At 42.9% G+C, this 23,067-nt stretch overlaps 1 long non-coding RNA gene across 1 annotated transcript in view; it reads left to right on the top strand.

The window, feature by feature from the left end:
- Positions 1 to 2,847: 2,847 nt before the first annotated feature.
- The window catches only part of LOC109285796 (uncharacterized), a 41,166-nt gene continuing 20,946 nt past the window's right edge, over positions 2,848 to 23,067 (top strand). Inside the window, exon 1 of the long non-coding RNA XR_002093645.2 lies at positions 2,848 to 2,931. This is a non-coding gene — a long non-coding RNA (uncharacterized LOC109285796). The remainder of the gene's footprint in view (positions 2,932 to 23,067) is intronic.

Raw genomic sequence — 23,067 nt, 5'->3', positions numbered from 1 at the left:
GAGGGAGAGTGGGGAACTGGAAGCCGGGCAGCAGAAGAGCTGGCTTCCAGTAGAACTGGCCATGGCAGGGACATAGGGAAGGAACTGGTGCTGGTCCCTATCCCTGAAGACTCGGAGGAGTCTTACTACTCACCTGGGGGATGACAGAAGCAAGGATTGGACCTGTCCTGGGAGTGTGAGTGGCGACCAGCACATGTTGTCCTGCAGGAATAAAGAAGACTACTAATCATGAATGGTTTTGGGTGCAGAGGAAGAATTCTCTTGTGAGCCTAAAACAGCATAGTGGGTATAAAGCCCTTATTAGTGTGTTGAGGGATAAAGACCTGTCTCATGCATAAGACTGTGAATACAAGTAGCCAGAAAGTCTGATGGACTAATTTTGATTACAGGTTTTTCATACTTACGTTATCATTGAACTATGTATTTGGGGACTTTTGGTACATTAGTAACTATAATAACTGAAAAGTAACCAACTCCATCAGGTTAGCATTTGGACAGGGTGCCAGGGGAGGCCGAGCCCTGTAGAACATTGTTTGACTAATTAATTATCGGTAGAAAAAGTAGGAACCTCCCCTCCCTTTATTATATTACATCAAAGCGTGGCAGGCTAAAAGAGGGATTGCACCAGTAATAAGGGGCATCGGGAGTCAAACTGTCAGGTCCCAAGGGTGGGTGCACTGAACAAAACCCCTCAAGAAGTAAGCATCCTGCCAAAGTGACACACAGACATTTACAAAAGAGGGATGACCCTGCAAGCTATAGACCAGTCAGTCTGATTTTGGTCCTGGGAAAAATCTTTGAAAAAATTGTTAAGGACACCATCAATTACACGCTCATAACTGGTAGGGTATTAAGAAGCAACGAGCATGGCTTTGTTGAGAGTAGGTCATGCCTAACAAACCTGGTGGCCTTTTCTGACCAAGTAACTAACCAGCTAGACACGGGACATGAGGTTGACATCATTCACTTAGATTTTATTAATGCTTTTGATTCTGTTTCCTATGAGATTCTCTCAATTAAACTGGAGGGTACTGGCCTAGACCAGTCTACAGTGAGGTGGTTAGACAACTGTCTCAGGGGCTAACCCCAGAGCATTGTAATTGATGGGATGGCCTCATCCCAGAGGGCTGTCTCCAATGGTGTCCCCCAGGGATCAGTGTGTGGGCCTGTGCTCTTTAACATCTTTATCAATGACTTGGATGAGGGGGTGGATAGCACAATGATCACATTTGCAGATGACACTAAGCTGTGGGGAAATGTAGGCACATCGGAGGATAGGGTAAGGATTCAGGATGACCCTGACAGACTGCTCCGATGGGCTGAATGGAATCAGATGAGGTTCAATAGGAAGAAGTTCTGGGTCCTTCATCTGGGTAGGAAAAACCTTCACCATAACTATATGATAGGTGGTGGTCCACTGGCTGGCACTGCATCTGAACGGGATGTGGGGGTGACAATTGATCAGAAGATGAACATGAGCCAACAGTGCGATGAAGTTGCTAGCAGGGCAAACAGAACTCTGACGTGCATCAGCCAATGTGTTGCCAATAGATCCAGAGAGGTACTTCTCCCCTTCTATTCAGTGTTGGTGAGGCCACAGCTGGAGTACTGTGTCCAGTTCAGGGCACTTCACTTCAGGAAGGATATGGATAAGCTTGAGAGGGTACAGAGAAGAGCCACCCATATGATTAGGGGTCTGGAAGATAGGCCCTATGAGGAGAGACTCCAGGACCTGGGTCTGTTCAGTCTGAGCACCAAGATCTAGAGGAGCAACTCTAAAAGCAGGCACCCCTTGGGAGGACGAGGACCAATGGGCACAAGCTAATTGAGGAAAAATTTAGTCTGGACATAAGGAAAGACTTCTTTTCCATAAGGGTAACTAAAATCTGGAGTACACTCCCAATACCGGTGGTGCAGTTACCATTCTTGGAGGTGTTCAAGAGGAGGCTGGACAAGCAACTTATTGAGCTCTTTTGAGCCTGATAACTTCCTGGGTATGGCAGGGGATTGGGCTTGATGAACTTACAGGTCCCTTCCGGTTCTTTGATTCTATGATTCTATGATTACACATTTCTTAAATTTAAAACATATTTTAAAAACATTTTGAAATATGAATTCTAAATGTTTATACAATTGATATAGTAATTTGTGTACAGCTGGGTGAGAAAATCCAAGTAAGCAGAAAATTGACCACTCCACCGCTAAAGGTCAGCTCCTCAGCTGTTATAAATTTACTTCAATAAAGTAGTGCCGATAGTCGGAAGCAATCTGCACCTGCTTAGGATTTGCTTGAAATTTTCTTGTGTATCTCAGGGTCAAAATGGTACTTTTTAGAAGTTGAGCAGACAGCAGAATAAATTATATAGGGTTAACATTTCTAACTCTAATGTCAAGAATTCAGTAAAAAGCTGAAAATAATATTCATGGAATTACACACCAGAATTTAGACAGCTATGCTCTTTTTTTCTTTGGACAGGAGTTTATAAATCATCCCTTTTTGTATAATATAACAAATCCTGGTGTGAAATCATGCAAAATCTGCAGTCTTTCATGCTGGTCAAAATCTTATCTTCACAGTTAGTGTGGTAATATAGGAGCTTCGGCACATAAAGGGACCTTTGGCATGCAGATCAGTCCCTGTCCACAAGAAAAACAAGAAGTAAAAATGACATAGTATCTCCTATATGCTTTGCATTATGAGAATGCAAGCCATCGCTATATTACTTTGGCTCTAGAAAGTCCTGACCCAATGCTTGTTGTTGTTAATAGGTTTCATGAGTTTTTAGATCACATCACTTTTAAACCTTCATGAACTTTTGGACCCTCTCTTGCAGGGATGTGCTGCTAAGGATGATAGGACCAAAGATGCAAATGAGGATCAGTAGCTGTACTGCTACTGTTGCTGTTGCCAAAGAACAAAAAAAGAGGAAGGTATGTATCTGTGTATCCAGGAAACTGCCAGTGCTGACATTGATTGGAATCTGAGGTGGAGTCATTCTGGTCACATTTTTTTTCGCTGTATTTCATGGTGATATTTAAATTCTGTAATATGTATTATTTGCCTTTGCAATGTCTCCTTTATATTGAAGAGCAAATTAAGCAGCATTACATGTGCACTGAAAATGATTCACCTTATTGGAGCTTGCTGGTTGGCATAGCTAACAAAGCAGAAGGAACTACCAATAGCTCAATGTTGGAATTACAATATGGGCAAATGACAGAGACTCAATTGTCATTTCCTGTTTTTGTTGTAGTTTTCTGTTAGGCTGGTTGTGAAACACATGGGCACAGATGATTTTGCATAAAAAGTTTCTATTTTTTGATATGCTTGGTTGGGCTTGGTGTGTTTTGTTGTAACCTACAGGATGACTCCGCTCTCTTGGGCTCTCTTGGACCCCAGTTCAGTGAGGCAATTAAGCACATGCTTACATGTAAAAATGGGAGTGGTCATATAAAATTGAGTTAACGTTCAGCATCAGTGTATGTTCTTTGCTGGATCAGGGCCTTGGATAGTATTGCTAAATTGTGTTCCTTCTGACCTTGTAAATGCAGCTCCAGTACTGTACAAGGACTATAAAGAAGAGTGCTGGTTGCCAGAGAATCTGGCATGGGAGCTGTATAGGAGTGACACAACCCCTCCCTGCAGGTCTCAGGATAGGTCAGAAGGGGGCTGAGGTCAGGAGGGAAGAGTAAGGAAAAGATTCCTACTGGTCTGGATTGTGAATGTGCCGTATGTGAATTAGTAGTAGACGAACAGACTTTGTTAGGAGCAGAAGGCATGCCTTATCAGTGGCAGCAATCCTGACAAGCTATAGTGTAGACAAGTCACTGCTAACTTTTTAATCATTGCAGCTTCTCAACCTGCCTTAAACAATCCAAATGTAATCACAACTTTATAAAACTATCCAAAAATGAAAATATTGTTTGGGATTCTCCTGGAACTTGTCAGTGGCAGCAGTACCTCAGTATGAGGATGACAATCTTCCAGTAAATAGAGAAGGGACTGGTGAGTCTGTAGGTGACTGAGGAGGCCAATCCAAGGTCTGCATGTTTGACTGCAAATGTGGCAAATAGTTTGGGGAGGAAGGAGTAGATGCTGGTGATGTCAGGTCACAGCTGTGTCCTTCTGTTCCTCTTTGGAGAAGGACACCTGCACATGACTTAACAGGGATGCTGTTGTGCATTATCAACTGCATGATACTTTGTGAGAAGGAAACCTTATCTGATGGCAATAAAAACCCAGACTGGAGGTTACTATTCTTCTGCAACCTTCATTCCTTGGTGCATCTTCATCTGCCTGCTTCATTTGCTTGGTATTCTTTCTTCGTTTGCCTGCTCTGCCACTGAGGACTTTTATTTTTAGATTGCTGACATTGCCGCTGTGGGTGATCCTACCAGGAATAAGATAAAGAAACTCCAGAGGGCATTGGTCTCGAGGAGAGCACACCAGCCTCTCCACCATGTCAAGGTTGTAATCTTTGGGAGGTTTGGGAAATATCTCTAAAATGAAATTTTAGAAGTTGGGCAAATTTTGATGGAATTTCTAAGTTTTGGGTTTTTTGGCCAAAGAAAATAATTCTAGTTCAAAGACAGCCAAAACTGGAACAAGAGAAATGTTTAAGGGGAGATATAAAGTACAGTAATATGTATTTACTGAAAATGGGAGACATGCCTGAAAATGACAGGCAGAGTGCCAAAAACACCCACAAACTTAACTTGAAGATGTTGGCATGCCAGGGGCAGATTGCGGGGAGCTGTAAGGGGCCTAATCCTTGTTGTGGCTGTGCAGCCTTGGCCCCTTCCCCACTGTTCACCCCAAGGTGCACATGCCAAGCAAAATGCCTTCGTATGCCATGCTCTGGCACTCTTATTCAAGAGATGCAGATCTGCACCTCTGTTTATCCTTGAATAATTTCTTTTAGAAGGATATGGTATTTGTGATGAACCAAGGAATATGCTTAAAGTAATATTTTTAGTGAGGTAATCACTTGTATTAAATCAACTTTATAGCTGAGAAAGCTGGGCAAAACTTGAAGGCTAAGATTCCCTAACTCAGGTCTGAGAGAAGCAGATACATCCTGCACTAAATATCAATTATTTTGCATATGTTGAATTAATTTAGACATGTTTTAGACCATGCCAAGTTAATGTTTACCTGCAGAATTTCTGATTCACCTCTCATTTTATCAACAGTGTGCAAACCAGCTTTTTGTTTGACTAGAATCTCCTTGCCTTAAGTTGTTACTGTTAGTAATGTTAGTATGCTGTAATATTTAAGGGTAACCTATAGGTACCTGTAATTGATTCCATTTTATATTGCTATCTCCTCATAATAAAGGGCAGATCATTACTGGGTCACCCTAAAGACTTGCCTTTCAGGAGCTGTATGTCTGTGTTTCTTTTGGGAAGTGTGGGGAAGGGCCAGAAGGAGAAACTAACAAAAGTAAAAAAATAAAAATAAAGGCTCATTCTTAATAAGCTCATTGTCTATAATTCTCATAAAAGGACTAGAACAAAAAGATAGAGGTCCCAGCTGCCAGGAGAGATACCTAGCTGAGCAGGAGCGGGCAATCTCCCTGCTACAGGTGAGAGCAGAAACCTCCTGAAGTGAGCTGACTGACACTGGGCTAAGGACTCAGAGCCCAGCACTGAGAAGCAAGGGGAGATTAGCTTTTCCTGGGCCAAGTGAACAGGAAGCCTGGCCAGCTGACCAAGGAGAGAAAGAGAGAGTTTGGAGTTTGGGAAGCATTGGTGAACTCAGGAAGGATCCTGATTAAGTGAGGGCACCCAGAAGACTCAGGGCTGGTTATGTCAATGCAGGAGGTGCCCTGAGGAGCAAACACACCCAGGTCTATTTGCTATCCTTTTAAATTACGTGGACCCTGCCAACCAAGTTTCTCATTGACCTCCTTCAGGTGCAAGTATGCCCAGGAGACTGGAAACTGGGAACCATTTATGTTGGCTCAGGAGGGACCTGTGGGAGTGGGTTCCCCTAAGGACCATTTATGTTAACCTGGAGTCTACTTTCTTTTTCTTGTTTCTGCTCATGTTAGTAACACCCAGTGGACCAGAGTGGCTCTGGGAAGAAGCATGGAGGCTTCAGAACTTTATCTCCAGCACCCTGTTGATTTTTCCCTGTGTTTTTTTGTGTGTTTGTTTACCCCTTCCTATTTTCCTTGTTGGTTTTGGAGGGGAAGGTAGGCAGCAATCTACCATGAGGAAGCCAGGGAGGGGGTTGAAGCCCAGACACTCAGGCATATCAGAAGCTGGCAATTAGGGAGCACATGAGGCTTGAGCCCAAGCAGCTTAGAGCAACCCTGAGTAGGCACCCGAGGGCAATGCTCCAGGTTGCCTGAGACACAGAGCCAGAGCATAGCCCTGCAACACACATTCAGGACTATTCCCAACGTGTTTATACAGCTTAATGGCTGGCTTCTTTTGTGCCTGACCAGAGTGAGTGGGAAAGGCTTATTTTCTTGCCAGTGGTCCTGGGGTTGGCTACGAGGCCAGATAGACATGTCCTGTAACATCAAACTTTGTGGGCTATATCAAGGCCAGCAGCTGAAGTAGAGGTTGCAAATGATTTGTGTTCCTTCTGCCATTTTCTTCTGATGGGGGGGTTTACTTCCTAGTTCATATCCGCTGGAATTCTGCCCCCTCTCCCTTCCCCTTGCAGATTATTGGGTACCAGGGTTGTGTTTATCATACAGGCTATTCATCTCCTGCTCCCACAGGGTATATACAGACATTCAAGGAGGTTAGGGGGAGGTTAGCGGGAGTTAGGAACAGCCACCCAATCTAAGGTAAGTTGGGATGGGGGAGCTAGTAGGGGGGATAGGTTTGGAGAGATTGGAAGATCAAGCAGGCTCCAGGGAGGATCAGGGGGTAGGTGGGATCCACAGGGCATTGGTGGGATCAGGGGAGTGATCAGATTCTGTGGGGAGAATCGGGGTGAATTCTTATCTATCTATGGAGATAGTGGGGTCTGTGGGGGGTCAGGGGATAGGTGGGGCCCACAGGAGGGATCAGGGGGAAACGTGGAGTTCATGGAGGGGGTAGTGTGGGTCTGCAGTTGAGATTGAGGGGGCAAGCGGGGTCCATGGGGGGAACATGGTGATTGCGGAGGTCAAGCATGGTTCATATGGGGAAACTGGGGGGCAAGCAGAGTCTGCAGGAAGGATCAGGGGGCTAGCAGGATCCATAGGAGGATTGGAAGGATCAGGCAGGCTAGTAGGATCCATAGTAGGATCAGGGGAGCTAGCAGGGTCTGCTGGGGGGATTGGGAGCAAGTGGGATCCCCAAGGGTTTGTTGGGGCCTGGGAGGGTTTGGTGAGATATGGGGGACAAGTGGTGTCTGTAGGGTGGGGAGGAGGGTCAGGGGGATGGATGCTCTCTCCCCCACCCCCCCCCGGAACAATGGCTATTTATAACCCCCCATTCCCACATAAAAAAACTCCTCCCAGCAGTCCTACACCTCTCAACCTGCTCACTCCTCCCCACCCCATCCTGACTTACATCCTTAACTCCTGGCACTGGCCAACACTGGTAAAACCAGCACTGGGAGTGGCTTGCAGGATGTGGGGTATGGCAGGCTTGGGAGGGGGGCACTATTTGGTCTGGGGCGGGGGGGTATTGGATTGTCCATTTGGGGAGGGGCTGGGGCTAAAAATAGCTTGGTGCCAGGGGGAGTGCAACCCCAAAACTGGGGCCAGCAGCTAGGCTTTCCCAGCCCTGGGGCTGTGCTGGGAACTGTACAGAAGTTCAGTTAGATTGGTCTGGCTGGACCTGATCTAGATTAGTTTGCTTTAAAGGTACAGTTAACTTAGACTGGGTCAATCAGTTTTAGTCCAATCTAAACTTCCTGAACTTCTGTTTTGTTTGCACTTAGATCCCTAGTTAGGTCAATCTAAGTGTTAGGTCTGCACCTAGGCAAACTAAGTTAGATTAGGTAGCCATTTTTAATACAATCTAGCCCCCTGCAACCTCCCCAAATGTCTGTATGTACCCCAAATGATGTGTGTTTGGGCTGCCTAGTCCACTGAATCACAAGATCACCAGCCACACACTACTGTGTCCCCACCCTTGTTGCTGCTTTGAAGTGAGAACCACCACAAAAAACCAACTTCTGTAAATAATAGAGCTCCGTGGTTGTGCTGCTGCTTGAACCCTGCGTGCCCAAGCAGATTAGGAGGAGGTTTGACCCTAGCTGTGTAAACATGTCAGTGACAGCCTAACAATACGGTTATAACCTTTGTTTGAGTTCATGTATACCGGATAAAAATCTACTAGGCAAATATTTTGTGTATGCTCATTAGTGTGAATCAAAAAAAAACAAAAAACTTGTAGGAACTTATCTCAGAGTCTTTTATTTCATCTTAAATTCATCTAGAGAATGTCCTAGCCCATTATAGTTATTTATCAATTATTAAAATACATGTTTCTTTTCAAACATCCCCTTTTCTTTTTATTCAGCTTTAGGTGGTTGTAATGCTAAGACTCACTGTAGCACAGCTACTCTATCTCACTGATTTGGATGTAGTAGCAGGTATGGCAAATTGGCTACACTAATCTTTTTGTTTCCAAAGGAGAGTGGATGGATAAGGAATTAGCCAGTCCTACAAAACCATCCATTAAAGCATTTGAAGAGCAAATATCTCCTGAATACCTGATCAACAGCCTTTCTTCATGGATTTCCCTCAGCAGGGGAACTAGGATGGCCCATTATCAAAGTTATCTTTGGTTTCATTGGAGAGTATGTTTGGAATGGTGAATAGGAAAACACTGAGAATCTGAAAGGTGCATTGCAATATCCAAGGATGAGGCTAGTTCACTGTTCCAGAATGAAGAAAAACTAAATAAAGGGAGGTCTGTCCAATTTGGTTTGATGGTCAGATTGGCATGTATTGGGATAACACATCTATTTCAGAGTTTCCTGAAGAAGGATTTTTTCATAAGGGATAAAAAGAACCACATATGGTACTTTTTATAATAGTACAATGATATTATATATATATTTTTAATGAGACTGGATAGGAAATCCTGTGAAGCAGGAAGTACTGTCAAGACCAAGCACTTAGATGGTAATGCTTAGAATTTTGGGGAGGGTCTCATAAGGCTGAATGACTGAGTTATGATATAAGCAAACATCCACTGTTTGGTCTACTTATCTCAGTTATTTGCATGCCACCTGTCATTGTTTGCAAACTATACACGGAAGATTCCGCACCCACACTATTTAAGCTGCTACATCTTCTTCAGACCTGTATATATGTATCTTTCTTTCTTTCTTTCTCTCTTTTTCTCTCTCTCTCAGACACCACTAATCAAAAACCTGTAAGTAGATTGGGCCCAAAACTGAGCACCCAAAACTCCTAATGAAAATTGGCACATAAATGTGTCTCAAACTGGTACCAGAATTCGTTTGATTGTTAACCTCTTTGCATCTCAGTTCCCTTACTTGTACATAAGCAGAGAGAAGAGAGAGAGAAACTCTGGTTTTGTGGTTTGTAAGGTCTTTGTAACCATGATCATTGTGGCCACAAGAAAAAGTAAGTACGTTTGTACTTGTTTTTTCTTTCAAGGCCTGAAAGTTCAAGTGTCTTTTGGGTGTTTAGTGTGCTTGGAAAGAGGGAGTCATTTGAGACAGGCACATCTGATGTGTCCAAACATCAGAAACCGTTTTATTATTGTGTTGTTCTCTATGGCTATAACTCACTGTTCTGAATTTTTATTCTGCTTTTCTAAAGAGAAATGAAGGAGAAAGAAATGTCACACACTGGTATAAAATTAAGGTTATAGAAGCTGCGGAACAAGTATTTCGTAAATTGTTTATTGCAGTAATGTTTGTGGTGTTGTTCTGTGTTGCAAACTTGGACTGTGGACTGTGGCATGAGAAGCTGCTCAGCTATAGGTACCTGGCTGGCAACCAAGAGAGAGTTTGTGATGACCTGAGTGCTTTCAATAGCAGAATGGGCAGCTAGATCCGTTGTAGTTAAGAATTGGTCTTGGTTCTTGGAAAAACTGACAGAACCGCAGGGGCAGAGGGACATAACAGCAGGCTTGGAGGGTTATAGATGGTTGCAGAAAAATTGCAGAACAACTTATAGCTTTACAGACTCACTTCATATTGGAGTGGGGTAGTGGATCAATGGTTCCCAATAAATGGTGAAATTAGCCTTCATGCTACTCTCTAAAAATCAGAGGGGTTCCTGGCTGCAGGTTTCAGACAGCCTATGTTTTCAACCCTGCCATCCTGCCTAATCCATGAAGGCTTATAGAATAGCTAGAAAAGCAGGGTGGAGGAAAATAAAACCCTCTTCCTTGTGCTAGTGCTATTGAAATTCATGTGTGTGAGTTTGGCTCTACATATCAAACTGCTGCCAAGAGCAAAGCTGAGACAGTTAGTCAAAATACCCTCATTTGTGAAATATAAAGGTTCAGTGTATGATACAGGAACTTTGATAAAGGGTGCAGTATTGCACACTGATCCTTTGTATTTTGTGTTATTCACAACAGCCACTACCCTGGTAAGATTAACTGTGTTGATCTTAGGGGTATACATAACTTGCTGTCACACAGGAATCCTGCTCTTGCCTTTTATAATTACATTGCTTAGCGGTTCCTGTGCTTCCCACCTGACTCTGTATCCCAGCTGAGCTATTTGCTAACTGTTCACCTGATCTTTGCTGCTGGGAGGCAAATAATTCATGGAATCATAGGGTTGGAAAGGACCTTAACCCTCTGCACAAACACAAGAGTGCTATTTCTAAATCACGCCCAGGCAATGCTTTTGCAGCGTCCTCTAAGAAAATCCCCAGTAAAGGACATCCTGTAAATTCCTTGCTTAGTCTGTTCCACTGATGAAGTAAACCTGAGTTCACAAAAGCTTGAGCTCTCTACATATATCTCACAGTTAGTCTATAAAGTGCATGTCTAACCTGCCTTCTGCCTGATTTCATGCTAACATGGCTAACTATCTCATTCTGTTCTAATCCCATGCTGTTCTGAATGTCAGAGCATTTTTCCTGATATCTAATCTAAATCTACTTTGATGCAATTTAAAATTGGCTATAAGAGAGCTTGGGCTGTACTCTGCTTGAAGGGGCAGCCACCCTGTATTATGCGTTAGAAAAATTCCCACAGGAAAGATGGACAAGGAGATTCAGCAGACTTCTGAATTGCTCACCAGCGATGAGACTAATCAGTGTTCTAAACCTTACATTTTATATTGGCTATATGGAGTATACAAAAACTTACGTTATGTACTCTGACCAGTGTAGCAATCATTGGGAGATGCTGGCATATATGTACCTGAGAGCAATGGCATGCTTTCCAGAAAGGAAGAAACCAAAAGAAACAAGCTGCTGTCCAGGATGCACACCAGGATGTAGGCAGGAATGAGTGAGTGCCAGTTGCAGCTTTGTGAGCAAGGCTTTGTTTGCATAGTTTAGAGGGTTACTCATTTCTGTTTAAAGCTGGCCAAAGGCTGGCAAATAGCTACAGTTCAAAATAATCATTCGCATACCGTATCATGTGGTCTAAGGTTATGAGCTTTTCTGAAGAAACAGCTTTACCGTGAGGGTTTTATTCAGTTAGCTGTGGTACGTATCGGATGACTTCTCTGGAAAATGTTAATCTAAAAACAACTGTGTTTTTAAGAAACCCCAGCGAACACTGTGAAGTGCAAAGGCAGCATTTATATATATGAGTGGAATAACAGGAATCAATGACTTTGGCCTTAACTTAGAATTTCCTAACTTGAGATTTAGATCACAGTGAAGTTTTATCTAATGCCTCTGTGGTATGAAAACAGCTGCTCATGTTAGGCTTCTTTCATCTTTGGATCCCAAGTATAGTCTAATCAATGCAGTACTGCAAAGAGTGTCAATGGCCACCTTATCTTTTTCACAGTTTCTGATATCACTGACACTGTTACTCTTGCTTTAAGCATGATAGATCAAAGGCTAAATAGGGTCTGAAACCAAACTGCTTTGGAGCTAATTTTTAAGTTAAAGACCACTGTGGCAGAGCACAGGGTGTCTCTGCCACTTCAAGGGCCTGGAGCTGGCAGCCTCCAGGTGCCTGATTAGGGCAGCCATTTTAGAGACATGGGCTGCCTATATAAACAAGGCAGTTTGGCTGCAGGAGGTCAGGCAGCAATATTGCCTGGTTGTAGTGCTGCTGTGAACAATTGGAGGTAAGGAAGAGCTGCAAGGGGTTGGCAGGAGGCTCTTGGTCCTGGGCATGACCTGAAACTGCACCCTGCTGGGAGCGGGTGGTCTGGTGGGGCTCTCAGTGGCGTGAGAGCCCCCAGGAAATGCCAGGCCAGTTACCACACCAGTGAAGGGCTGGTTGGGGTGCCTTAACCCCTAGCTCCCACCACCACTGGGTGGGTTACCCATGTGTTTGTTGGGGGGCCCAGATGGGCCAGTGTTGTGAGGGGCCCAGAGAGGGTGGACCCTGAGATTGGGAGTGATGTGGGTGTGGTGCTGCGGTTGCCCCTGGGAGGATGGGGAGTAGTGGCACGGCGAGGCCCAGTGACAGAGTGAGCGGCTAGAGAGACCCAGCCCGAAGGGGAGAGTACCCTCGACTGGCCCAAGCTGGGGCCAGGACTACGGTAGTCAAAAGGGCCGGGGGCTCACCGTGAAGGACGCCCAAGAGCCGGGGGCCTGGGGTCTCGACTGGCCTGGAGGTGGGCCAGGGCCAGGTAGCCGAAGGTCCCAGGGGAACCACACCCGAGAGGGGAAGATAGCTTCGGGGGGGCTAAGTAGCCTGGATGACGGCGGAGTGGCCGCCTGATCGGAAGGATCATAGAGGGGTCCTGTTAGGACGGTTCTGCGGCCCAGTATGGGGCTGGTGATTATAGTAACAACATGATGCCATCTGCGAGGCTTGGGCTGCGGTATTAGGGGAGGTCGGAGCCGCAGAGCACCCCTGGCATCGGGGCACTACAATGGGCAGCCTCCCGCTTAATTGATATCGATATATAAATCAATTATCAAAGGCGTGGTGGGTGAGATAAGCGGGCGGTTGCCCAGAGACAGGTGGGCGGGCCACGAAGAGCTCGGCCCTGAGTAGGCCCCTGTCACGGTGACAGGTGGGCGGGCCACAGTTCGGCCCCAGGAGGCCCCCTGTCACAACCACTTATAGGAAAACTAATTTAGTCTATACCCATGCTGGCCCTGTCCTGTGAACTGTTGGCTTGAATCTACAGGGCTATCAGTGAAGTTTAATATTTGTTGTTAAAGTACTTCCTTTGTCATCTTACTATATTATGCCCTTTATCCTGCAAGCTACTCCACAGGATACAAAAATCTGCTTGACCAGACTGGCATGATCAGGACCTCATTGGACATATGTGTCCAATGCCATAATTCACTTAGCTTTTATTTCTCTCTCTCTCTCTTTTTATAAATAAATAAATAAATAAAATCACACACCAAACTGCCAAGGAACACCTTTAAAAAAAAGATAGAATATATATACGGAAAATCCAGTCGTTATTTACTTGACTGATGCCATAATTCACTTGGCTTTTATTTCTCAGTGCAGTTTCCTTAAACTAGGAAATATTACTAAGTCGACTTGCCCGGCGAACCCAATATGACAAAATCACATTAACATGTCAGTGGTCTCTGAATGACAGAAAATATTCATGTGGTTAATAAATTATTCAAATCCTTAGGGATCTTTTAGGTGCCATGATTTCCTCATCAATAAAATAATTAACTGTAAACAAACAAACAAAAAAAAAAAGCATAAAAGGCAAGAATTCGGTTTGAAATCTCCATAGATAAATATTCTGCACAGCACTCTCACAGCCTCATCTCATCAAACTACATATAGGAGGTGATGGGAGCTCTTGATAGAGGAATCAAATATCAGAGGAAAACCATTTGAAAGCTGAATGTGCCATTGATGTTATGGAAAACTCCCCTCCCTCCACCCCCAGCATTTTAATATTTTTATAATGCTTTGACTAATTAGTAGGAAGTATAAATATAATACTTGCAAATAACAGGGTCCAAAATGGGTTGTAGTTGCCTGGATTTTAGTCATGTGTAATTCTTTGGAAGTCCTTATGGAGGAGCCATTCTTGACTAGAGCTCTGCTGGAAATTGTTTTCCCAACACATGACATTTCAAAATGATTTAAACATTTTAAAAGATTTTCCTGGAAAAAAGAGAGACAGAATAGCCAATAGCAGAAAATGGGAGGGAGGGGAGGGAGGCCCCCCCCCCCCCCCCCCGGAACAGTCTATGCAGGATGGTTAGGGTGTTCACCTAGTTTATGAGACTGGAAGGTCAAGGACTTCAATTTAGGTCTATATCCCAAAAGAAAGTTCCAATTGCTGGTACACACAATTGGCGCTCTTTCTGGCCAACAAAAATGTAATTATTTTTACTATGTGAAACAGTGCCAACAGGAAAGATTGAAGACATCCCAGTAATTTAGATAATTGATAATAATGGCCTCTGCACAGCTTGTGTGTACATTTTGTGTAGTTTTGGCATCAGTAATCTCACCAGACAACTGTTGTGCAGAGCCTGGAAGTATTCATTTGCCACTTCCTTGGTCTTGCTGGTTCTTGGTTATTTATTCATTGTTTTGTAACTATACTTTCTTTTTCCTTTTTCTTCTCTCTTTTAAGAGCTCCCATAATCACAATACCTGCTGCTAATCCCGTGAGTATTTTTAGATGGACATGTCATAAATTAATTTAGATCAAAAGTGTAACACTCATTTGGTTCCACAGGCCAAATCTGGACTGTGGGGCTTCCCACAGGCTGGATTCAGACCACAGGACTTCGTGTGAGCCAACCAACCCACGAACAGTGGCAGTGGCATTAATCCCTGCAGCTGCTGGACACTGACGATGCGTAGGGGGTGCTCAGCAGTGGGTAAGGTCTGTGTAATTGGGGTGGGGTAGAGTGGGGAGGGGGGTGGGCAAGCCGTGTTAACTCCCTGGCTCCCTTAGCTGTTGTGGAAAAGCAGCTCCAGCAGTCATGGGGATTAATTCCACTGCTGCAGGGCTCCAGCAGCCCTGTAGGCTGTATGACCCATCTCTGTGGGCTGGATCTATATCCCTGATAGTCTATGGCAGGGGAGTCAAATGAGCCCATGATCTGAATCTGGCCTGCAGAGCTTGAGTCAAAGCCCAGAGACTTTGCCCCAACTCCAACTGCAGTGGGGAACATTTCCATGGAAGCAGCCAAGCACCTGTGTGAGGGCTGCAATGCTGGAGCCCCAGCAGCACCATGGGAACATGCCTACCACCACAACTTGTTGCTGCAGCAGCAGCCAAATACTCGCAATGCTGAGCTTCTTCCTGTTGTGCTGCTGGTGCTCCAGCACTGAGGATCTCGCCTGCTTGGCTGCCAAGCACTGAGGTGAAACCAGTGGTGCTAGAGTCCCAGCAGCATTGTGGGAAGAAGTCGGGAACCATTACTTGTTCCTGTGACTGCAGCTAAGGGTCTGGGATGCTTGGCTTCTTCCAGCTAGGTCCTTGACTGGTTGGAGCAGGTACTGTATGTGGCACTGTATGGCATTTGCCTGTGGCGCACTCCCAGACTGGCCAGAATGGGTAACATATGTTTTATCTGGCATGGGGTGGGGGGGGAGGGAAAGGGTATATGCCCAATTTGGGGCATGGGGCTGGCACCATGCCATTCATCCAGCCCATGGACTGGTCCTGCACCACTCATTTGACCCACTGGGCCAGATGAGTTTGACACCCTTGGACTATGGCCTTTGGATGCTTTTCTGCTTTCATGCAAAAATTTCCCCAGTTCTGTCATAAAAAGCAAGTTCTGTTTCACGCAAAACCTCGCCCCTGCTTTTCACTCGCTGAAAACCTGCATGAAAAAAGTTAGTTTCACGATTCTCTTGCAGCTTTCTGTTAGTGTCAATTGTGACTTACAGCCCTATATGATACAGTATGTATATATTTTTTTTTTAAATCAGCTTTGAACAAATCTGTTATTGTCTTCACAAGGAAGCAAGGAATTGTATGACACGGCGTTCTACTTTTTATTAAGATTACCTACGATGTCACAAACATACTCAAAGCTCATGCTAGGCCAAATTGAGCTCTTAAATTATATTTGTCCTTAATTCCTAGAGATACCTTTCCAACATACAATAATGACCATTAACAAAATATCTATGTTGTAGGACAAATTACAGTGGCTCCTGGAGGATTTATTTGTGAATAAATTATATGAGAAAATGCATGCTTGAAATAGTGTTTATAAATGCTATCCTACTTAATGGAAAAAAGGTCCTCATTGCTGATAAAACTCTGTCTGGCTGCAAGTCGTCAGTTAACTGCCAGTATATACTTATTCCCAGCGTAGCAGCAATACTAGTCCAGCTGTGTTAAAAATTCAGTATATTAAATATAATTAAAATATTATAAATCACCAGTGAAAGTGGTTTACATCAGTTGTAATCCTCAGTCAACTGCTACTGAAGTCTGCCTGTTTGTGAGAAAAGCAGGAGGCCAAAATTAAAAGAAATTTAAAAGCAATCCATTATTTTTAAGAAGAATCAATTTCTCTAGGACTGTTTCTAAAATATTTTTATGTTCCGTGCCAAGCAGAAAGAAAAGCTGGAGAATGAAAAGCGCCTGAGAATCTGTGTGAGAATCAGGAGATATTTTTGCCCAGACCAGAAATAGTAGATAGAACAGTGTATAGGTAAGAAAATATTAGCCTTTTTAAAACTTCCTACACATCTAAAAGATCTCCAGATGCTCTCAATATACACTATGGAATAGTGGATTGTTTTCTTTTTTTAGATTTTAATAGTAAAACTAATGGCATGGACCATAGTAATTGCAACTTTATTAACTTTATTTCAGTTTTTGAGTGATATATTTTAAAATTATTTCTCTATGAAAATAGAAATCTTATAACACTAAGGGAAATTACCTATTCTTCTGGGCTGTGAGCAGCTGTGGCAAGCATAACTATAATATAATATTTAAGGGAAGGAGAAACTCCTTCATTGCAAACAGCTTTCACAGGATATTTGATATGCAGTATTATGGACTATAAACTGCAATCAAACAGAAACAATCACTTTGATGACATGTGCAACATCTGGGTCAGAGGCAGCTTGACAGTGTTTCCCCCTTGGGGATTAACCATGTCAGCTTTAATACGACATTTAACATATTTAACCACAAACATATGACACATCTTTTGAAATCTTTATTGTCTAAACAACCTATTTCTACATGCGTAATTGACAACAAGAATAAAATAAAGCCAAGTTTGAAATGATGCTCTGTAAGCCTTTATCAGTTTTGTCTTTTAGGAATAATCTAGAGAATATTATTAAACACGAGGCATGTAACTATGGATTGTTTCTTTCTAATAACAGCCCATAAGCATTCATATTTACCTCCAATTAAATAATATCTTTCAACTGACTGTAGGTAGAACCTTGAATTTTGCATGCAACTATACACTTACTGTGGTTTCAAATGTGTTGGTAATAAGTTATGATACAGAATTTTTAGAACTGATTTCTGTGCCTAATTTAAAAAATGAGAGAGGTAGATCACTGAAATAAACACATAGCTATCAATGTCATTATTAGCATTTGCATAATAATTAGGTAACTCATCTTGATAATGAGTGAAGCACTAATGTTCTAGAAGCAAAAACTGGTTTTGATAAGTTCCCCCAGCTGCTCTATGATAAGTTGCTTAAGTTTACTGACTTCTTAATAAGCTTGAGAGAAGCCATTTTGAACCCATTTTGAAGTTGGGTTCAAAATCCTCACTAAAAATGATAGGTTCTAGAGTTGGAGAGAAACTCTTAACCTTCTGAAATACAGTTCCAAACTATGCAGACACAAATGAACTGCCGTCTTCTGTCTATTCCTAGAACTATTAGCAAAGCACAGTCTTTCCTAGCTGCAAAGGATGGATTTCTACTTAAACTGAATTTGTATTGCTAATCTTGAAAAATAATGAGATGGATCCAAACTAGCATATACATTCCCTAGTCTCTGGGAAGATTCACCTTCATATTGTTAAATTCAAGTCCACACCTAGGAATCCAGTTTGGTCAAAACCCCAAAGGAGCCTATTCTTGACTTCTAACTATGACCCCATTTTAGTTTTTATTTACCCTCATCCCTAGCTCTGTTGTAATGCAGATTGGGATGTGAATATTGCTTCTTCAGCCCAGACCTGCTTTAAAAGATGGGAGGGGAAGAACCATGGGGTAGAAGCAGAGGGGAAGTGAACTCCTGGAAGGTTTGTTTTTGTTTGGTTTTGTTTTGTTTTAAGCAAGCAGAAGACACATCCATTCCTAATTATGGTAGCCAAAATTCAACTAAAGGTTGAATATTTAAAACTAAGATACAAGGAAAACAGATGTAAAGCTAAGGTCTGGATTTTCTCTCTCTCTCTCTCTCTCCATTTTTGGAAGGGGGGAGGGGCTTTCTTTTGATAGTTCTGGCATATGGATCTCTTAGCAGCTTTAGAGATTTGGCCCTTTAGTCCAATTTTCTCCCAGATGTGCTTAATGATACGTTTCCACACTTGTAAAAAAAAATGTCAGAAGGCAGGTAAGAATGGCACCTTCTAAACTAACTCAGAAAGGCATAAGCTTTCATAGGTAACAGTCTAATTTGTTGGATTCTATGAATAGATTTGCAGAGACCAGGGGTACTAAATAGAAAGGAATAAAGTAGTTTAAATACAAGGGATAGAGAAAGGGAGAGAAACGGATAGAGAGAGGTGAAGGAATAAGAAAAGCAGTTATCACATTTGGCCTGACTTAAGACTAACAAGCAAATTACCTCTTTCTCCACATTTGTGTCATTGTTGAGGACTTGGATAGAGTAGTGCATCCAGAATTAGTTCCCTTATTTGGATAAAGATGAGGATGAATGGGAATGAGTCCAGAGAAGAACAGCAAATATAACTGAAAGTCTGCAAAATATGTCATGTAAAAGAAAGTCAGAAGGAATGGGATTATTTGGTTTGGAGAAAAGAAGGCTCGGAAGAGGGAATTTGATTAGTTTTCAAATACAAAAAATGGTTGTTGCATAGAATAACTGGTTATCTCTTTACATCCACAGTGGACTGGACAAAAAGTAATGGCCTCATTTACTGTTATTGTGGCCATTGAATTGCCACAAGGGAGATCTAGTTTAGATATGAGGAAGAATTTTCCAAATGTGAGAATATTTAAGCACTGAAAAATATCACTGAGGCCCCTGGAAGATATTATTTTAATCAAGCAACAGGAAACATCATACCATGTGACCTGCTTCATCTTCAGAAGCCAAAGTGTCCAGAGGGAAAAAGATTTTTGCATTGGAAACGCTTGCCAACAGGGGAAGCTGGGGAGCTACTGGCAGGGGCTGATATTCTTGTCTTCAGCTGTGCTGGGAATGAGATGTCAGCTGGGCTCTGCCCCCCCCCCCCCAAGGGAAGGAGTTGCTTTCCTGACACAGTAGAAGATCCAGGGAGACCTGCGGGAAGGACAGATGGGGAACAGGATCAGCAGGGGTCCAATTACCCAGAGACCTTAGGAGATGATATTCTGAATGTACTTGCCTTGCGCACAGGTTTCTGAACAAACTTTACCTCCTCCCCATCCTGTCCTTGTGTCAGACAAGTAAATCACGTCAGGTGAGTGTTTGTTTGCCTTCTGGCTTTCATACAGATGTGCTAAATCACTTCTTAAAGAAGCAGCCTTGGAGAAAGTTTAGAAAAAGGAAGGAGGGGTAGCGGGTCATGCTATCTGTTGCTGTCCTTTGGGGCAGAAGAGTAAAGCAAGAGTCACAGAAAGTTCCCTTGCAGCAAGTATGGGAGTGCAGAGGAAACAGCCTTTCTTGACACTACAGGTAACCCCCGCTTAGCACTCTTAATTGGTTGCTGAAAAAACGACTGTAAAACAAAATGAGTACTAAGTGAAACCAAAAGTATTTGATGTTGCAAGATGGTGACCGCAATTGTTTTTAATGACCCAAGATGGTGACTGCAAGCGTTATAACAAAACTCGCTGAGTGCTAAGTGGAATCAGGTATCAATTTAAAATGAGCCTTATAGCAAAATAGTGCTAAGCAAAACGGTGTTAAGCGGGGGCTGCCTGTATCACCCTGGGCACATCTACACATCCAATTAATGTGGCTGAATAAACTCCAGCACAGTTCATGCTGGAGTTTATTGCTCCTGGACACCACATTATCACATATGCCCCAATTCATGGCACACTGAGCAGGGGCGGAGCAGTATTGACTGGCAGAGGGCCCTGGGTCCCAGCCTGTCAGTCCAGGGCTGCTCAAAGCCAGCTCAACCTTCTGCAGAGGGACTGACTGGGGAACAAGGCTGCTTCAGTGGGGCTGCACTGAAGCACCCTCATCCCTAGCCAGCCCCATTAGTGTCTACAAATGTGTTGTGGTGGAGTAAATAACTCTGCTGTAGGGTAGTACTTGTGTCTGGCAGTACTATCCTACACGGTGTTAATTAGTTTACTCTATCCTAATAGTAACGCACGTGTTGACAATATTATTTTATTTCGGAGCTAATTAGTCAACTGAAGTAAACATTTTGTGTAGACTCATCTCCTTTGTATAACAAGCCATATGTTCAAATTAAAGTTGCAAAAATATATATTTTACAAGTAACATCTTTGAGGCTGAATCTCCATTTTTGCAGCTCATTATTGAGTGATAAATTGCTTAAACATATGGCATGTTACAATTTATCCCATGATTAATGCAATCAAAGGACAAATGTAATGTCTGCATGGGCCCAAGAGATGTCTATAACCTTAATGAAAAAAATTACCATTTTAGCATCTATAATGTCATTTAGACTAGAAATAGGGGAGAGTGTATGTAAGAGAAAGTAGTGTAAAGTATCTGCTTGCTTTAGTAAGGTTGAGGTTGTAGGCTATATCTGAGTCAGAATAGAAGAATGTAGCATGGTGCATATTGGGAAATGCAGTAACAGGAAGATGACAGCCCTTTAGAGAAGTTGAAGACAACAGAACTTCTTGTTACCATTTGAAATGTTTCAGACATCTGTCACTTACTACAGACTGGTTAGTGTGATAGGCTATTAAATCCATGTTTATTATGACAAACTTACCTTTGATTTAGTCACAGAGAGAAGCTTTGTATTTTTTCCCATTTCAGTTTAGGATAAATCACTGTTATCATGGCATGCCAGCATGCTTCCATGAGAGCCAGATTGTTCCCTCTGGTTTACTCTTTGGTAGCCAATGTTCTTTTTCTTCATACTGGAAGAGCTTAGTCCAACACCAGCCTCAAATGGAAGATGTGAGATGTTAAATGTATTGTTGTCAGCATTTCTTAAATTAGTTCCTGTTTTCTCCCCTGTCTTTCCTCTTTTCTTTTTGAGAATGCTCATGAACATATGTCACAGGCCACACTCTTACAGAAAACACATAAGAGCTGCTATAGTTTAACCAGAAGTTATGGGCTTGATGAAGCAGGATTGCCAGCTCAAGACAATTTTTTTTTTTTTTTTTTTTTTTTATTGACAATCTGCACACATTTTACTGACAAACTTCTTATTTCCACTGTTAGTAAAAAACAAACAAACAATGTTTTGTGTTGGCAACCTGCATGAATGCAGCATTGCTTTTATACCCTGCACCCTCACCACAGGGGTCCTTTAGCCACCCCCACATGCTGATACCCCAAATGTACTTTGTGCCATGCTGCTCCTCCAAGCCCAACCCCAGCCTGACCCCCATCCAGAGTCATAACAAGGTATTTCAGTGACTGGGAGAGAGGTGGGGGGACAGAGAGGGGAAAATATGCTGATCACCTGTGAGTAGGTGGGGATGGTAGGGAGAGGGGAATTTTACCAACCACTGCAAGCTGCACTCAGGCAGCAGCTGCTACAGTTACTGTGTGAGCATGGATGTTGTAGCTGAGGGATGGGCTTGATGCATGCTAGGGCAGCAGTCCTGCTGTTGCAGACTCAATGAGGCAGCACGACCAGCCCCATACTATTCAGTCTTCTTCCATTTCCCTTCCCCAGTACACTTCTGGATGCTTTAATTATGCTGCTGCCCCCAGCGACTCCTCTCCTCCTGTCCTGGCACAGACCCCCACCAGCATCTCTTTCCCTGCTTCTAGCCCCACAGCTCCAGCTCTGTGCTGACCAGCCCAGTGACTACTGGGACATTCAATGGCAGCACTTGCTAGGATGGGAGGGGAGAAGGAGCTACGGACACAATTCACTGCTGGGCTGCGAGCAGCAGTACCTTTTGGACGCCATGTGGTGCTGCTCTGCTCTCTTTGCTAGCACCAACACTTGAATGTAGCTTCATTCTGACACAGATCTTGAAACAAGCTCAGTGCTTTGGCTTTTTACAGATGATTTAATTGTTCTTACAGACATCACAGACATGCATTTTTAGGCTGTATTTTTATGGACCATCTGTAAATTTACAGGAAATTGGCAACCCCTTGATGAAAGGATCATTTGTTGAAATCCCATGGCCTGTATTATAGAAGCATTCAGATTAGATAATCATAATGGTCCTGTCTGGCTTTGATATCTATGACTATATTCATCTGCATTTGGCATCTAGGAATATATGAATATACAAAATTAAGAGCTTTCTAACTCAAAAGTTGAGGAGGGAGAAGGGAAAAGACTCTTTTCAGTCACTCTTCCTGTGGTTAATCCTAAATTCTACAGACAGGCTAAATGTCCCAGTAATTATGGTATACTTTAGTACTGAGATTTATGTTGTCAGTATATGAACACCGTTGCACAAAAAGACCCTGGCACATTTTACAATACTGTAGTAGCAGTGCTCTTTGATCTGATTTATTTTTAATACAGACTATGCCCTTTCATGAGAGATTTAACAAGAATAACATGGAAATATAACTTCTCCAGCAGCAAGTTTGTGCTGATATATGATTACATGTAGAGAGTTAAAGTTTGGTTTGGTGTCTGGAACAAGTTTAAATTACCAGAAATGAGCATGGTAAAATGGGATGCTGCCATCAACTGAGACAAATCAAAATAAACATTTTCTTTTAGGGAAATATTCA

The sequence above is a fragment of the Alligator mississippiensis genome, chromosome 5 (genome assembly GCF_030867095.1).
Source record: "Alligator mississippiensis isolate rAllMis1 chromosome 5, rAllMis1, whole genome shotgun sequence".
NCBI lineage: Eukaryota > Metazoa > Chordata > Crocodylia > Alligatoridae > Alligator > Alligator mississippiensis.
Note: the sequence above shows the minus strand (reverse complement) of the source record. Positions and strands in the feature narration are given on the sequence as shown.